This window comes from Carassius auratus, chromosome 41, assembly GCF_003368295.1.
Source record: "Carassius auratus strain Wakin chromosome 41, ASM336829v1, whole genome shotgun sequence".
Taxonomy (NCBI): Eukaryota; Metazoa; Chordata; class Actinopteri; order Cypriniformes; family Cyprinidae; genus Carassius; species Carassius auratus.
Genome location: NC_039283.1, coordinates 26,181,798 through 26,197,864, shown reverse-complemented (window position 1 = coordinate 26,197,864; position 16,067 = coordinate 26,181,798). Strand labels below are relative to the sequence as shown.

General features: G+C 42.9%; 1 protein-coding gene across 1 annotated transcript in view; it reads right to left on the bottom strand.

The window, feature by feature from the left end:
* osr2 (odd-skipped related transciption factor 2) overlaps positions 1-1,451 on the bottom strand; it is a 5,844-nt gene extending 4,393 nt beyond the window's left edge. The window contains exon 1 of the mRNA XM_026227970.1: positions 1,363-1,451. The gene's annotated coding sequence lies outside the window, so the exon portion shown is untranslated. The remainder of the gene's footprint in view (positions 1-1,362) is intronic.
* Between the last annotated feature and the right edge of the window lie 14,616 nt (positions 1,452-16,067).

Sequence of the window (16,067 nt, the reverse complement as noted above, 5' to 3'; positions counted from 1 at the left end):
TATTATTATTAATAGCTAATAATACATGAAAATAAATAATTGTTATTCTGTTTAAATCGCGTTCGTGAATCTAGTCTAAACTGATGTGCATTAAGCAGCTCATTCGTGTTTGTGGATGAGCAGATATGAACATGATGAACAGAAGAGTAAACAAATCAGTGAGGGTTCATTTTTATTAACTCTTAACTAACTCATTTCGACTGAAACAACTGCAGTTCACTAGTGGTATAAGAGGCATTAGTGACGCCTACATTAGATCTTACATGAGCAGAAACAGCGAGATTAATGTGTTTGAATGAGTGAAGAGCGCCGCCTATCGGTCGCAGAGTGGAACTCTCTGAACTGATCACGAGCGATGAGAACATGCGCGATTACTGTCAGATGTGTGTTCATATATCAGCCTCGAGACACAGGATATCTGTGTGACCTCTGTATCAGTCAACGGGAAGTACAGCAGCTTCTGATGAAGACGCTTTCATATATATATATCTACAAATAAATAGATATAAATATATAGGCTACCTACAAATGTAGCTAGACACACACACATATATATACACATGTAATTTACAAATAAATGACTTTTAAAAGCCTCATGCGTAATGTTTCACAACAAGTCCTGCAGTTTATAGAATAGGTCATGGTGTAAACAGTTTGTGTAGAAAAGAAAAACACAAACCAAGAAAACATGACGAATTTCCAGAGAATTCCAAGCAGTGTTAGACAGAGGACACAGTATTTCTATTGGATTTGAATGTCTTATATAGATCTCTTTTCTTCCATTTATTCATTTATCAGATGCTCTTATCCGGTTTGACAAATGAGCAGCAGAAAGAGCATAGAAACAGTTTAATTTTAGCTGTAAAGAGCATGTTGAGTTGTGTCAGCTGTCCAATGATCAGTAATACCCACTAATCAGTCAGTTATGAGCTCACATATCTGAGTGTCTGGACACTGTCTGAGGTCTCTCTCTCACACACACTGATCCGCCACAGAAGTGTGTGAATGTTAGAGCACCAGACACACACACTCTCTCTCTCTCTCGCGCTGTAATGGCCGCCCGAACAATCAGCCACTGAACTTCCGCTTGAAGCTCAACAAACTGACCCAGTGGCCGCATCGAGCAGCTGCTAACACACACACACACACACACACTCGACAGGACTGCTGGCTAGCCGTTTTGTTTTATTGATATCCAACTCTTTGTAGGGGTCTCCAGCAGGAAGTGATGAAGAGTCACACCACGGAGCAACCGCTCGATCGAAAGGCCTCGACACATGATTCCGATCCGTTCGACTGTCTGGAGCGGCATTAACAAAGAAGACTAAAGAAAAGAGGTTTTGTAGGTAAGGTGAACTTTACCTGGAACAGGCTGAAAGGTGGCGAGCAGCTTTTCCTGGAGCTTGATTGAGACGGAGCAGTGACAGTGAGACAGGAAGTCAGCCGTACCTGCTGTGGTTTACAGCCCCCTCGCATGAGCTCATCCTGCCCCCCGCCTTCAGAAACACCCCGAAACTCTACACACTGCCTCAAACACTCATTCAGCAGTTAGGAGAGGTCCCAGAACAGACGGCCAGTTCTGTCCTGTGATGATCTCAGTGGTTATTTTAAATAAAACATTCTAAATATGAATTATCATAATTTCTAGGTCGCAACAATGAAAAATATGTGAAAAACTACATGGCAAACACACGACACGTGACGCTTTACATGCAGTGAGAAACAAACCCATGTCACACACCGTCCTGAGATCAGCCGTGGATCACCCCGCGCTCGTCTGCTCTCGCTGTTTGAAGCATTTCCCGTCACGCTGGTTTACAGCAGAACGTCTCTGTGATCTAGTGGAGGCACTTCTGAAGATCCCACACGAGTGACACAGAGAGAAGTGTGTGAAGGATCAGGACGAGGGGATGAGTTTCAGTCATTGTTTACAGCTTCGGCCTGTAGATGCCCTGTAGACGGGGGCAGCTGTGGCCTAATGATCACAGAGTTGGACTTGTAACCTGAAGGTCACAGGTTCGAGTCTCGGGTCTGGCAGGAGTTGTAGGTGAGAGAGTGAATGAACAGTGCTCTCTTCCTCCCTCAATACTCAAGACTGAACCCCCAGCTGCTCCCCTGCGCTGGATATATAGCTGTGTACACGGTGTGTGTGTTCACGGTGTGTGTGTGTGTGTGTTCACTGCTCCGGGTGTGTGTACACTGTGTGTGTGTGTTCACTGCTCCGGATGTGTGTTCACGGTGTGTGTGTCTGTTCACTGCTCCGGGTGTGTTCACGGTGTGTATGTGTGTTCACGGTGTGTGTGTCTGTTCACTGCTCCGGGTGTGTTCACGGTGTGTGTGTGTGTGTGTTCACTGCTCCGGGTGTGTGTTCACAGTGTGTGTGTTCACGTTGTGTGTGTGTGTGTGTGTGTTCACTGCTCCGGGTGTGTGTTCACGGTGTATGTGTGTGTTCAGTGCTCCAGGGGTGTGTTCACGTTGTGTGTGTGTGTGTGTTCACTGCTCCGGGTGTGTGTACACTGTGTGTGTGTGTTCACTGCTCCGGATGTGTGTTCACGGTGTGTGTGTCTGTTCACTGCTCCGGGTGTGTGTTCACGGTGTATGTGTGTGTTCAGTGCTCCAGGGGTGTGTTCACGTTGTGTGTGTGTGTGTGTTCACTGCTCCGGGTGTGTGTACACTGTGTGTGTGTGTTCACTGCTCCGGATGTGTGTTCACGGTGTGTGTGTGTGTGTTCACTGCTCCGGGTGTGTGTTCACGGTGTGTGTGTGTGTGTTCACTGCTCCGGGTGTGTGTTCACAGTGAGTGTGTGTGTGTGTGTTCACGGTGAGTGTGTGTGTGTGTCTGTGTGTGTTCACTGCTCCGGGTGTGTGTTCACGGTGAGTGTGTGTGTGTGTGTTCACTGCTCCGGGTGTGTGTTCACGGTGTGTGTGTGTGTTCACGGTGTATATGTGTGTGTTCACTGCTCCGGGTGTGTGTGTGTGTGTGTGTGTGTTCACTGCTCCGGGTTTGTGTTCACGGTGTGTGTGTGTGTGTGTTCACTGCTCCGGGTGTGTGTTCACGGTGTGTGTGTGTGTGTGTTCACTGCTCCGGGTGTGTGTTCACAGTGTGTGTGTTCACGTTGTGTGTGTGTGTGTGTGTGTTCACTGCTCCGGGTGTGTGTTCACGGTGTATGTGTGTGTTCAGTGCTCCAGGGGTGTGTTCACGTTGTGTGTGTGTGTGTGTTCACTGCTCCGGGTGTGTGTACACTGTGTGTGTGTGTTCACTGCTCCGGATGTGTGTTCACGGTGTGTGTGTCTGTTCACTGCTCCGGGTGTGTGTTCACGGTGTATGTGTGTGTTCAGTGCTCCAGGGGTGTGTTCACGTTGTGTGTGTGTGTGTGTTCACTGCTCCGGGTGTGTGTACACTGTGTGTGGTGTGTTCACTGCTCCGGATGTGTGTTCACGGTGTGTGTGTGTGTGTTCACTGCTCCGGGTGTGTGTTCACGGTGTGTGTGTGTGTGTTCACTGCTCCGGGTGTGTGTTCACAGTGAGTGTGTGTGTGTGTGTTCACGGTGAGTGTGTGTGTGTGTCTGTGTGTGTTCACTGCTCCGGGTGTGTGTTCACGGTGAGTGTGTGTGTGTGTGTTCACTGCTCCGGGTGTGTGTTCACGGTGTGTGTGTGTGTTCACGGTGTATATGTGTGTGTTCACTGCTCCGGGTGTGTGTGTGTGTGTGTGTGTGTTCACTGCTCCGGGTTTGTGTTCACGGTGTGTGTGTGTGTGTGTTCACTGCTCCGGGTGTGTGTTCACGGTGTGTGTGTGTGTTCACTGCTCCAGGTTTGTGTTCACGGTGTGTATGTGTGTGTTCACTGCTCCGGGTGTTTGTTCACTGTGTGTTCGCGGTGTGTGTGTGTGTTCACTGCTCCGGGTGTGTGTTCACGGTGTGTGTGTGTTCACTGCTCCGGGTGTGTGTACACGGTGTGTGTGTGTGTGTGTGTGTGTGTGTGTTCACTGCTCCGGGTGTGTGTTCACGGTGTGTGTGTGTGTGTGTGTGTGTGTGTGTGTTCACTGCTCCGGGTGTGTGTTCATGGTGTGTGTGTGTGTGTGTTCACTGCTCCAGGTGTGTGTTCACGGTGTGTGTGTGTGTTCACTGCTCCGGGTGTGTGTTCACAGTGTGTGTGTGTGTGTGTGTGTGTGTGTTCACTGCTCCGGGTTTGTGTTCACAGTGTGTGTGTGTGTTCACTGCTCCGGGTGTGTGTTCACGGTATGTGTGTTCACTGCTCCGGGTGTGTGTTCATGGTGTGTGTGTGTGTGTTCACTGCTCCGGGTGTGTGTTCACGGTGTGTGTGTGTGTGTTCTCTGCTCCGGCTGTGTGTTCACGGTGTGTATGTGTGTATTCACTGCTCCGGGTGTGTGTTCATGGTGTGTGTGTGTGTGTGTTCACTGCTCCTGGTGTGTGTTCATGGTGTGTGTGTGTGTGTGTGTTCACTGCTCCTGGTGTGTGTTCATGGTGTGTGTGTGTTCACTGCTCCGGGTGTGTGTTCGCGGTATGTGTGTGTGTTCACTGCTCCGGGTGTGTGTTCACGTTGTGTGTGTGTTTGTTTTCACTTCTCACTGCTGTGTGTGTGTACTTGGATGAGTTAAATGCAGAGCACCAATTCAGAGTATGGGTTACAATACATTCCAAATAAAGAAAAAGAAGAATGATGGTCTTTACGTGGGTTGGATGAAGGTTGGCAGGACCACCAGTCTCAGTGAGTGAACAGATCTTCAGAGTCCCAAAAGCATTTACTTTAACACATGTCTGTGCATCTCTCAGCACAAGCACTACACACACGGTCTACACTCATGAAAGTGAAAGTGAACACACACACACACCTGGAGCAGTGGGCAGACATTTTTTGCTGTGGTGCCCAGGGAGCAGTTTGGGGTTTGGTGTTCCTCAGTCGTGGTACTGAAGGCAGAACAGAGCGCTGTACATTAACTCCTCCACCTACAGTCCCTTCTGGTACAAGACTCAAACCCACAACCTTCCTGTCATGAGTCTGACTCTCTAACTATTAGGCCATGAGCCCCTTCATACATACACACACACACACACACACACTCTGCTCTCACTGGGCGCATCTCATTCACTGCTGTCAGTCAGTCAGAATGACTCTCCTCATACACACACTTCTGCTGCTGGAAATACTCTGTTATTCACGAGAGGCTCGTTCACACGAACAAATCAGATGCGCTTGAGTCAGTCGCAGTAATGCGCTTCTGAATATCATGTTCATGGTGACAGGAAATGCTGTTTTATAAATGTCTACTTCGCTCTGAGAAGGTATTTGTGCTTTTAATAGGGGTTTAAGCAGTTTACGACACTGACGTGAGGGAGGTATGATGGCTGGCGTGGGATGCTAGCGGCCGTGGATGTGGGCAGCCTGTGGGTTTTGGGAGGTCCAAATGAGCTGTTATATACCAGCACCAGCGCAGCGCCGTAAAACCAGGAGAGAGAGTCACCTGCGGGCCGCTGGTCAGATGGAGGTGGACCTGCTCAAACCTGCACGGCACAATAAAACTCAAGCTTTGAGCGTCAGCTAATGCATTACGACAGTGTGAGCGTCTCTCCCGTCCACGTCATCTGTATTCAACAGAGCCGTCTGGCACCCGTCGTACACACTGACACACACAGATGCGTCCTGCGGTGGACAGGCCAGTACCAGAGCTGATTTATGGGCCTGCAGGCTTTAGGATGTACCAGGGTTTTATTAAACACCTTCTGGAGGCGCGGGCCTGACAGCGGCTGGATCCGTCCAGTTTAACAGTTTTTCAGGAGGTCAGTCAGAACTTCCTTTGACATGTGGCCAAGCAATTAAAGGAGGCTGAGGCTGGAACGCGATACAGACGTGCAGCGCCGGCTCTCAGCTGTTTTCGGCAGGGGCTCTCAAAAGAACCGACATTTTCTGCCAATATGTTCTCCATTTGATGGTGCAAGCGAGAGCAGCTTATAAACGCGGCCGGGATGGATTTCACATGTGCAGCAGAGGAAGGCCTCGGTGGGAGGGATTCTCCGAGAGTGACCTCGATCGGAGCGGGATGTGCTGCACTTTTCTGTGTGGATCTCGCCGCTCGCTTACAGCTGGCTGTAAAAGCTCCACAGCCACAATTACTCCGACCGCTAGATTTATAAATCCCTCCTAATGTCACTGTGGATGCATTACGGCTCTAAATGGTGAAACTGATTGCTTGCCCCCTCTGTAACGGCACACTTGATGATTATAAATGAAATCATAAATAAGGCTGCTGGACTTTTACAGATTTTGGCACAGTAGACGTAGTAGTTCTGCCTGACCTGCGCAGGTCAACGTTTAACAGATTGCTGCTGTGGAGCGCGTCTGTGAGCAGAGAGCCGTGTTAAACATCATCATGATCTCCAGTGTTTCCTGCACAGGACAGCTGCTGCTGGCGAGGACCGATGTAGTCACGACCGACTCGAAAGAGATGCTTCTGATCCACACGGCTCATTTGGAAGAAAGGAAACGGACAGAGACTCAGATTAGCAAACACTGGCTGGAGACTCAGCTTTAACTTCAGCTGCACATCTGATCTCCTCAACTCGCTGTTTTAAAGTTACAGTACAAATATTTTTCAACTTAAATGAACTGACTTAATGATTCAGCCATAAAAAGATGAATGAATCAGTGTTTTAAATGAAACGTTTCAATAAATGCAACATACATTTTGTAAATTGTAGAACTATGTTTGATCCACATGTATCCAGTGGGATCATGTGTGTGAATGTTCAATAAATGCACTGTAGAAATAACTGCTGTTGACACTTGTTTTTATTTCTAATGTTGAGTCATTTAATTTACATGTTCCTCTAGAACTACATGTAGATACAGCAGGAGGCACAAGAATGAATGATAGAAAGTATTATAGATAACGTGTGTGTGTCCACTGGAATATCATCAGCTGCTCAGATTGAAGGCTAATGACAGATGTGAGATATCAGTAATGGAGTTGAACTATAAAAGTGAAGGCTGAGTTTACAGGTTTGCTCTGTGAGGACTTCTGCAGTCCTCCCTCCATCAGATCACATTAGGTAAACAGTGCTCAAGTGTGTTTTTGATAAACGCAATTTGCTGCTACGCTCTTTTCCAGTCTGAATGGTGTGTTCTGCCTCTTGTAAGTTAATTTGCCAAATCAACAGAAAGAATCGGGAGGTCTAATGAAAAGCAGTGTGCTGGCAGAGGAACAGCATGCCAGCGGTCAGCTCCAGAACACGCCGCTTTAATGTGGTGATCGCACGCTTGGAGTTTAAATGTTCCTTTCCATAAAAAACCCCACAAGCCTTTCCGCTGTGTTTTTAGGTCTTACTACTATTTCCTCCCTGAGGTTGGTTATCACACACACACACAGATTATGAGGAAACGTGTTTAAACGCTCCACTATCACACAGCTCTGCTCCGCTGACATGTCGACGAGCGACGGCAGGTTTGTGTTCCTCAGAACAGTTGCTAGGGCTGTTCTGGCCTCGACTCAAAGGCTTTACTGTTATTTTTAATACACGTATTACATGACTCTGCTCTGTCAACGGTTCAGAAAGAAGGAAATAGCAGAATGAATGTAAACAACATGAGCTTCCATGTTTTTCCTCATCAGCAGCCAGGTCAAGCGCTGATTTGGTAATGAGACGTCAGCTGATATTTGTTGTTAAAGGGTTAAAATAATGGTCTCGCAGTGCTGCCGTTCACGCCTCAAGAAAACATATGAGCAGCTCAAAAGCTTCAATATACACACATACAGAAGCAGTATTGACACTGACTGAATGTATTATATCTCATAGTTTTCATGACTTTTTTATTATAAAATGTGGTAAATAGTCACACTGAAGAATGAGTGTATTTGTCCAACCTTAGCAGTGTATGTAGAAACACACACACACACACACACACACACCATTTCCTACAATCAGAAACACAACCTGTCAAACACTCAGATGGTGTGAATAAACACTGAGCTCAGTACTATTTTTGATTTAACTGCACTGACTTCATTAGATGAGAAAAAAACCCGTCTTATATTTGAAGTTTGCATGAATTATTCTGTCATTTTCCTGTTTATTTCTGTGAATCTCTATTGTATAGAAATGAAGAAGACTTGAGTGATGAACATTGTATTCTCTCATTCACTGCAGATGTCCCGTCTGACTCGCTGAGGGACTTCTTCGTCCCAAACACGCTTCCAATTAACCAGCACAGGAAACACAAAACATGCCACAGCTGATGGTCGGCTTTCCCACTTTGATTAATGACCGAGAGTCTGAAGAACGCTTGCTAAAACAATTAGCAGAAGAAAGACGAATAACATGCTGGTGAAACCTGGAGCGAGTCCTGTTTAGATTTCAGCTCTGTATATTTGTATGGCAGCGCTGAAATGTTTTGTGCACTAGCGCTGGCAGAAAGTTTGCTTGCATTTGTTGATTCATTGTTAAGGTCTTAAATCAAAACCACAGCAAAGACCATGAGCTCTGCACTTGTGTTTTCACATTTTAATGGAACATACTGACTCTCTACGGCATCCATTAACTAACCATGTACAACACACACCTGACCAGAACGTAAAACACAGCAGAATCTATGAAAAAGAATCATCACACATAAAACAGTAATCAATAAAACAATAATATAGACGTAAATGTAACTTCCAATTATAGAGTCTGTTACAGAAATATGTATTAAATGTCAGAAACACTGATACCTATCAAAGCTTCTAACTCACTATTAAACAGTTTATCATATGTGTTGTAACTATCCATTGTCCCATTTAGCAGTGTGTTCAGTCTTTAACCCTTCACTGATCCTCACGTCTGCTGCTCTATTCACATCCACACAGATCTGTCTCACATCTATGTCTTTCTGAAACACACCCAGAAACACTCTCACACACATCAAATCCTGTGGAATTATGCCACTCTCTGTGAAATCGTGTTTTACAAGTACTTTTACTTTAGGAGTTTGCCTTGTGCAGCCTGTCAATTAACGTCTGTGTCTCACTGATACGGAAGCATAACTGAGGCTGAGTGTGTGTAATCCTGATCTTGCTGTGTGTTTTAGGTCACATGATCTCATACAGCATTAAGAGACATGACATATGAGTTCAGCATGTCCCTGACCATCACACACACACTGCTGGACCCTTGTATGAGTGTGTGTGATTGGGTCATTTGTAGCTGCTAAGACACCACAATATACAATGAAACATTCTAATATAATATTCAACGAAACAATGAAACAAGCTGAAACTCGATCCATCAGAGGAGTCAACGTGTTCTTGTCTCTCTAATGGCCAATCGGCCGCTCTCTCTCTCTCTCTCTCTCTCTGTTGTCACTAGTAATGGTTGTTATTATTCTGCACTGCTGCTGTTCTTATGAGACACAATACTCATGTTCACTGAACGCTGCTGTTACTGCAGTAAGACACTTTTAATGGCTTTTCTTGTTGCTTTTGGACAAGCATATCCTGATTTCTGCCATAAAGCTGCCAATCAAAATCACTCCATCTGGCTGAGGGTTTGCGCTGCAACCAGAGGAGTCATTCTGTCTGAATGTGAGCAGAGACCATGACAACTAGATGAGCCACAGACAGAGATCCCTTGTGAATACCTCATCACCTCGATGACCATCGGCCTAAGTCCTCTGCTCAATCTGACCTGAGCTGCAGCCTGGAATTAAAAATCGCCATGTTGGTTTTGTCTGGCAAGAGGAGATATGGCCCCCAAACTGAGTCTGGTTTATCCCAAGGATGTTTTTCTCCATTTATTCTCAGTGTTACCCAGAAAACAGGATACAGATTTAACTCATTCGAAATAGTTAGAAGTGATGATATTACAGACCATTTCCTTGTATCGTGCATGCTGCGTATAACTGATATTAACTATATGTCGCAGCGATACCGTCTGGGCAGAACTATTGTTCCAGCCACCAAAGAAAGATTCGCAAATAACCTGCCTGATCTATCTCAACTGCTATTTGTACCCAAAAATACACATGAATTAGACAACATGACTGGCAACATGGGCACTATTTTCTCTAATAAATTAGAAACTGTTGCCCCCATCAAACTGAAAAAGGTTAGAGAAAAACGTACTGTACCATGGTCTCTCAAGAAAGTAACTCGTAGTCTTGAACGCAAATGGAGAAAAACTAACTGGGAAGTTTTTAGAATTGCATGGAAAAACAGTATGTCCAGCTATAGACAGGCTCTAAAAACTGCTAGGGCAGAGCATATACACAAACTCATAGAAAATAACCAAAACAATCCAAGGTTTTTATTTAGCACAGTGGCTAAGTTAACAAATTACCAGACGCCACCTGATTCAAATATTCCACCAACGTTAAATAGTAATGACTTTATGAATTTCTTCACTGATAAAATAGATAACATTAGAAATACAATAGCGAATGTAGATTCTACAGCATCTAACACTTCAGTTTCATCCATCGCACCCAAAGATAAACTGCAGTGCTTTACAAATATAGGACAGGAAGGGTTAGGTTACCCTAACCCTAACCCTGACCTCGGAATAAGAGAGAAACAGACTAATATTAGCGTAGATGCCATTCTTCTAATGATGTAACAAGTACATCGGGTGTTATGGGAAGTTTTCCCAGTTCTGGTTTACCTAATTAATGCAGCCTAAAAATCCTTTAATGGATTTGGATATTAAAAGCATATTAGTATGTTATGTGTGAGCCAGGTTAAAGAGATGGGTCTTTAATCTAGATTTAAACTGCAAGAGTGTGTCTGCCTTCCGAACAAAGTTAGGTTATTCCAGAGTTAGCGTTAAATAGGAAAAGGATCCGCCGCCCAGAATAATTTTGATATTCTTGGTATTATCAAATTGCCTGAGTTTTGAGAACGTAGCGGACGTAGAGGAGTATAATGTAAAAGGAGCTCATTCAAATACTGAGGTGCTAAACCATTCAGGGCTTTATAAGTAATAAGCAATATTTTAAAATCTATACGATGTTTGATAGGGAGCCAGTGCAGTGTGGACAGGACCGGGCTAATATGGTCATACTTCCTGGTTCTAGTAAGAACTCTTGCTGCTGCATTTTGGACTAGCTGTAGTTTGTTTACCAAGCGTGCAGAACAACCACCCAATAAAGCATTACAATAATCTAACCTTGAAGTCATAAATGCATGGATTAACATTTCTGCATTTGACATTGAGAGCATAGGCCGTAATTTAGATATATTTTTGAGATGGAAAAATGCGGTTTTACAAATGCTAGAAACGTGGCTTTCTAAGGAAAGATTGCGATCAAGTAGCACACCTAGGTTCCTAACTGATGACGAAGAATTGACAGAGCAGCCATCAAGTCTTAGACAGTGTTCTAGGTTATTACAAGCAGAGTTTTTAGGCCCTATGATTAACACCTCTGTTTTTTCTGAATTTAGCAGTAAGAATTTACTCATCATCCAGTTTTTTATATCGACTATGGATTCCGGTATTTCGGTAACACTTTAGAATAAGGTTCCAGTAGTTAATGTTAGTTAACTACTTTCGTTAACATGAACTAAGCAAGAACAATCCTTCTACAGCATTTATAAGTCTTAGTTCATGTTAATTTCAACATTTACTAATGCATTATTTAAATCAAAAGTTGTGCTTGTTAACATTAGTTAATGCACTGTGAATTACCATGAACTAACAATGAATAACTGTATTTTAATTAACTAACATTAACGAAGATGAATAAATACAGTAATACATGTATTATTCATTGTTTGTTCATGTTAATTAATACATTAACTAACATTAACTAATGGAACCTTATTCTAAAGTGTTACCAAGTTTTCTAGTCTGTGCAATAGAATGTTGTGGTCAATAGTGTCAAATAGCAGCACTAAGATCCAATAGCATTAATAGAGAGATACAACCACGATCAGATGATAAGAGCAGATCATTTGTAACTCTAAGGAGAGCAGTTTCAGTACTATGATACGGTCTAAATCCTGACTGGAAATCCTCACATATACCATTTTTCTCTAAGAAGGAATATAATTGTGAGGATACCACCTTTTCTAGTATCTTGGACAGCAAAGGGAGATTCGAGATTGGTCTATAATTAACAAGTTCTCTGGGGTCAAGTTGTGGCTTTTTTATGAGAGGCTTAATAACAGCCAGTTTGAAGGTTTTGGGGACATATCCTAATGACAATGAGAAATTAATAATAGTCAGAAGAGGACCTATGACTTCTGGAAGCACCTCTTTTAGGAGCTTAGATGGTATAGGGTCTAACATACATGTTGTTGGTTTAGATGATTTAACAAGTTTATACAATTCTTCCTCTCCTATAGTAGAGAATGAGTGGAACTGTTCCTCAGGGGGTCTATAGTGCACTGTCTGATGCGAAACTGTAGCTGACGGCTGAATGGTTGCAATTTTATCTCTAATAGTATCGATTTTAGAAGTAAAGTAGTTCATAAATTCATTACTGCTGTGGTGTTGGGAAATGTCAACATCTGTTGATGCTTTAGTTTTAATGAATTTAGCCACTGTATTGAATAAATACTTGGGACTATGTTGGTTTTCTTCTAAAAGAGACAAAAAGTAATAAAATCTAGCAGTTTTTGATGCTTTTCTGTAGGATATGTTCAGGGGCGGATCTAGAAAAATATTGATAGGGTGGCGTGAAGGGGGCAGGAATTTTTGAGGGGTGGCAACATATGGCAGACGTATATATACTGAATTTAGTCACAGTTATCACAGTTTGATGATAAATATATGTGCACACTACAAAAGGACACAGCTATCATTTACAAACTTAATCTCATGCAATCAATGTCTTGCATTTGAAACAGTTATAACAAACATTACAAACATATAAGGAATAAGTGACCATACCCCATAAGCACCACACACTCACTAATGCATACAGTATTCATCCACATGTCATTAAGAGCATTATAAAAGATTCAGTGTTAACAATATGTAAATTTATTATAAGAAACACAAGATTTTAACAGCCATTTCCAGCTGGGGAGACTCAACTGATTTTCTTCTGTTCAGTGTTCATCATCATCTAACTCAACCAGTCAAGAGCTACATTTAGCCTTAGATGTTATATGAATATGGTCCTGAAGCATAGCTTTTATTAGCTGACAATAATAATAAACAAATAAACATTATAGGCACAAATACAAATGTACTTTTAGAAGTTGTTTCTGAAAAATATGGTGTTATTGTTTTGGCAAGCTTAAATTAAAACTTATATGAAAACTTGTGTGATATTCCTTTAAAATAATGTTTTAGTATATCTTTTTTTAAGTATATTTTACTGTGCAATTTCGTACATAATTTCTTTGAGTTAGACCAAACTTTAAAAAAAACTTTTGTTATTAGCTGATAGGCCTACTTGACATATAGCATACTCTACTGTGCAATAGTACTATATTTCTGTTTCTTCAAGTTATACCGAAATTTTATTTTGACAGGTTGTCGTAAAGACATTGGCGTTTCTGTCAGCCTGTGAATACGATACGTATAAATGACGATAATTTTATCAAGTGAAATGGTGAAATCCTCTCATGGCGCACTGACGTGCACATGTGTAGCTTACATCATGCATCAATATAGTGAAGATCTGAAAACACCACGCGTGCTTCAGTGTGTGTGTGTGTGTGTGTGTGTGTGTGTAGAGCACACATTCCCAGAGATGTGTATAACAAAACCTTAAGGGTTCCCATAAGCAGGATTGTATTGTTGTGCACCCCTTCCTCAAATATGATGATGGAAAAACACCTACTATAGGGGTGAAAATAGAACTTTAATCAAATAAAAAACTAAATGAATAAATTGTATTATTTACAAATCACAATTGTAGCTCTCGACATTTACCTGTGGCTATAACTTTATTATGACTCAAATTTATTTTATAGTCTCATGCATTCAGAAATCATGCAAAAGGAAACTAAGCAGTTTTACTCTGATAAAACCATGGTTTATTTTTAGTAAGGGTTGTGATATGCACGTTTTTTGTTGAAGAAATTATAAAGCCTGTGTCATCTATAGCAAAAAGATGTCCAAAAATGAAAGATTTAGTGAATATGAATAAAATGTTTGGTCAGTAGCCTAAACAAGCATTTGATCGTCCTGTAAGTGTTACAGCAGCAATCACATGGCATTTGTAATAACATGTACATAAATTGTTTATTTTGTATTTACCTACATTAGGTATTTTAACAATGTTATTATTAACCAATCATTATTGTCTCATTATTTTTTTTATATAATGCATTTTAAGCCATTTTAAAGGCTATTGATGGCTTAAGTCTGTTTTTATAGCAACAACAACAACAACAACAAAAATATTACAGTATATTAATACTTTGTAAATGATTAGAGTTTGGGGATCGCAAATCATTTGAATCAGTTCGGGAGTTCAAAGCGGATTTGCGAATTATTTGAGTCAGTTTGGGGATTGCGAATCATTTGAATCAGTTCGGGGTTCGGAGCGGGATCGCAAACCATTTGAATCAGTTCGGGAGTTCGGAGCGGGTTCGCGAATCCTTTGAGTCAGTTTGGGAGTTCAAAGTGGGTTCGAGAATCATTTGAGTCAGTTTGGGGATCGCGAATCATTTGAATCAGTTATGGGGATCGCGAATCATTTGAGTCAGTTTGGGAGTTCGGAGCGGGATCGCGAATCATTTGAGTCAGTTATGGGTCAGTTTGGGGTATCGCGAATCATTTGAATCAGTTCGGGAGTTCGTAGCGGGATCGCGAATCATTTGAGTCAGTTATGGGGATCGCGAATCATTTGAGTCAGTTTGGGAGTTCGGAGCGGGATCGCGAATCATTTGAGTCAGTTATGGGTCAGTTTGGGGTATCGCGAATCATTTGAATCAGTTCGGGAGTTCGTAGCGGGATCGCGAATCATTTGAGTCAGTTATGGGGATTGCGAATCATTTGAGTCAGTTTGGGAGTTCGGAGCGTGATCGCGAATCGTTTGAGTCAGTTATGGGGATCGCGAATCATTTGAGTCAGTTCGGGAGATCAAAGCGGGTTCGCGAATCATTTGAGTCAGTTATGGGGATCGCGAATCATTTGAATCAGTTCGGGAGTTCGTAGCGGGATCACGAATCATTTGAGTCAGTTATGGGAATCGCGAATCATTTGAATCAGTTCGGGAGTTCGTAGCGGGATCGCGAATCATTTGAGTCATTTATGGGGATCGCGAATCATTTAAATCAGTTTGGGAGTTCAAAGCGGGTTCGCGAATCATTTGAGTCAGTTTGGGGTATCGCGAATCATTTGAATCAGTTCGGGAGTTCGTAGCGGGATCGCGAATCATTTGAGTCAGTTATGGGGATTGCGAATCATTTGAGTCAGTTTGGGAGTTCGGAGCGTGATCGCGAATCGTTTGAGTCAGTTATGGGGATCGCGAATCATTTGAGTCAGTTTGGGAGATCAAAGCGGGTTCGCGAATCATTTGAGTCAGTTATGGGGATCGCGAATCATTTGAATCAGTTCGGGAGTTCGTAGCGGGATCACGAATCATTTGAGTCAGTTATGGGAATCGCGAATCATTTGAATCAGTTCGGGAGTTCGTAGCGGGATCGCGAATCATTTGAGTCATTTATGGGGATCGCGAATCATTTAAATCAGTTTGGGAGTTCAAAGCGGGTTCGCGAATCATTTGAGTCAGTTTGGGGATCGCGAATCATTTGAATCAGTTCGGGAGTTCGTAGTGGGATCGCGAATCATTTAAGTCAGTTTGGGGATCCGGAATCATTTGAATCAATTCGAGAGTCGGAGCGGGTTCGCGAATCATTTGAGTCAGTTTGGGAGTTCGGAGCAGGATCACGAATCATGAAAGATTCGCGCTCGTAAATTTTCAAATTGGCAATAACCTTTAATTTGTTGCTGCCAACTGGGGTTGATCGGCACCTGGATAAGTTACTTTCCCGCCAAGCATTCACGAGTACACCTCTACGTATATTAATACAGTAAGTTTATGCGTATTTGGCGTGCTGTCCGGGTGAAGGGCTCTGAGCTCAGGATGTGGCCGGAACCCAGAGTACTCCCCCCGGTTGTG